This window comes from Penaeus vannamei, chromosome 3, assembly GCF_042767895.1.
Source record: "Penaeus vannamei isolate JL-2024 chromosome 3, ASM4276789v1, whole genome shotgun sequence".
NCBI classification, from domain to species: Eukaryota; Metazoa; Arthropoda; class Malacostraca; order Decapoda; family Penaeidae; genus Penaeus; species Penaeus vannamei.
Window position 1 is genome coordinate 6714302 of NC_091551.1, and position 2500 is coordinate 6716801.

Here is a 2500-nt window from a genome sequence, read left to right on the forward strand (position 1 = left end):
GGGCAGGAAGGGAGGTGGGATAGGGGGGAGGGAGAAGGGAGGGAGGAGGGAGAGGGGAGAGGAAGTGAGGTGGGAGAGGGGAGGTGAAAGAGAGGAGAAGATGGGAGGTGGGAGAGGATAGGAGGTTGGAGAGGGGAGGAGAGGTGAGGTGGGAAGGTGAAGGAAAGGAAGAGAAGATGAGAGGTGGCCAGAAGAGGAGCAAAGGAGAAGAGAGGAGAGAGAAGATGATGAGAGGCTGGGGGAGTGGAGAGGGGAGTGGAGAGGGGAGGAGGAGAGGCAAAAAGTGACCCCCCACATGAACCTCTGATTGGTTCTCATGCTTCAATACGAGGAAAGTTGGAAGATTGGCGACCAGATTAGGGATCGCCGTAGGAGGGGGGGGAGGGGTAAGGGTAAGGAGGGGGTAGGGAAGGGCAGGTGACTTGGGGAAGGGAGGGGAAGGGAGAGGAAGGGAGGGGAAGGGAGGCGAAGGGAGACGAGGGGGAGATGATGGAATCTTTATAGGGAGAGGAAAAAAGGGAGCAAAAGATGGCAAGATGAACAAGCACGAGGTTATTGAAACGTAAAAAAAAAAAAAAAAAAAAAAAAAAAAATATTGAAAAGGGGATGTTATATAAAGAGAAAATGAGATAGGAGGAAATGATCAACCAGTGGGAAAAAAAGATAATTACGGAAAATACATATAGTCGAAAACATATAGACCATAAATCATATATATGTATCTAATTCATAAATCGAAAAGAAACACACACACCCCCCCCCCAAAAAAAAAAAAAGAAAAAAAAAAAAAGAAAGAAAGAAAAAAAGAAAAGAAAGAAAAAAAGGAAAATATAGGAAAGGGAATAAGGAAGAAGAATCTTATATTATTCATCTCAAACCAAGAACAAAATCACATTAAAATGCAATCAGGGGAGCGATATATTGAGGTGGCTGCTATTCTTAATTAAAGTTTTGTTTCATTTAATTACAACCCATGATTAAAGATTCTCTGTGAATGGGCTGACAGTAATAACTTTGCATTACTTATTCACTTTCCATTTTCTTCAAAGCGAAGGGGGGGGGGGTGCATGCATATTCTCTTTCTCACACATAAGACCAGGGAAGCAATAGACTATTACTTATGCAGAGGTGGGATAGCCATATGGTATGAACACACACACTCACATACACACACGCACGCACACAAATACACACAGGCATATACAATACTCATACGAACACACTCAACTCACTCACAAACAGACACATACAAACTCATGAACACACACATACAAACTCATGAACGCACACATACATACTCACAAACACACACGCAAACACATGAATACTTACAAACACATACACAGACACTCACAAATACAAACACATACACACTCACACCCACAAACACAAACAAACAGATACAAACTCGATACTGTATGAACTTTAGTACCACCAGAACAGCGGATTTTTCTGTACCATCGGGACTTGCATCCACCACGCTCTCTGCATCACTGGAACTGTACCATCTGTACCATGGGAACGCCTTCTGTACCACTATAATCGAACTAATTGCAATGGGGGTGGGGGGCTTGGGGGGTAAAAGCTACCATGATTGTATTGTGTGCAGAGTCATGTTACCCTCAAGTATATGAAGTGATGGCGCCAAAAAAAAAAAAAAAAAAAAAAAAAAAACACTGACGACCCTTTGTGAGCTAAGACTTTGTCGCTCCTCAGGTCGGAGAGAGAGAGAGAGAGAGAGAGAGGAGAGAGAGAGAGAGAGAGAGAGAGAGAGAGAGAGAGAGAGAGAGAGAGAGAGAGAGAGAGAGAGAGAGAAAGAAAGAAAGAGAGAGAGAGAAGAGAGAGAGAAGGGGAGAGAGAGAGAGAGAGATGAGAGAGAGAGAGAGAGAGAGAGAGAGAGAGAGAGGAGAGAGAGAGAGAGAGAGAGAGAGAAAGAGAGGGGCTGCAAGAGAGAAAAAGAGAGAGAAAGAGAAGAGAGAAAGAGAAAGAGAAAGAGAGAGAGAAGAGAGAGAGAGAGAGAGAGAGAGAGAGAGAGAGAGAGAGAGAGAGAGAGAGAGAGAGAGAGAGAGAGAGAGAGAGAAAGTGAATACCGACATAAGACGGCAAAACGCTGAGATAATATTGGGATATGAAATAGATGAGCTTTGTGTTATAGGCATATTTACCATGAACGTAATACATTTTAGAATATGGTTGTAAGCAACTGTCATTCACGCACTTGAGAATGGGACTCCTTTTATCAGTAAGGGAAAAACTGGCAACTCAACCAAGGCTCTGGAGTCCTCCGATTCTCTAAGCTGCTTTTAAGAGAAAAGAAATAATATACTGAAAGCAACAAATTTCTAAAATAATACAATAGAAATATTATATATTCGTGTTTTTTATATACAGGCATATGGAAATACAGGAATTTAGAGCAAGAAAATTACAATTAATAGAAAAGAAAAGAAAACGACTCTGCGAATCGAACAAGTAGACCGTTCGGAGTGAGTTGCCAGTA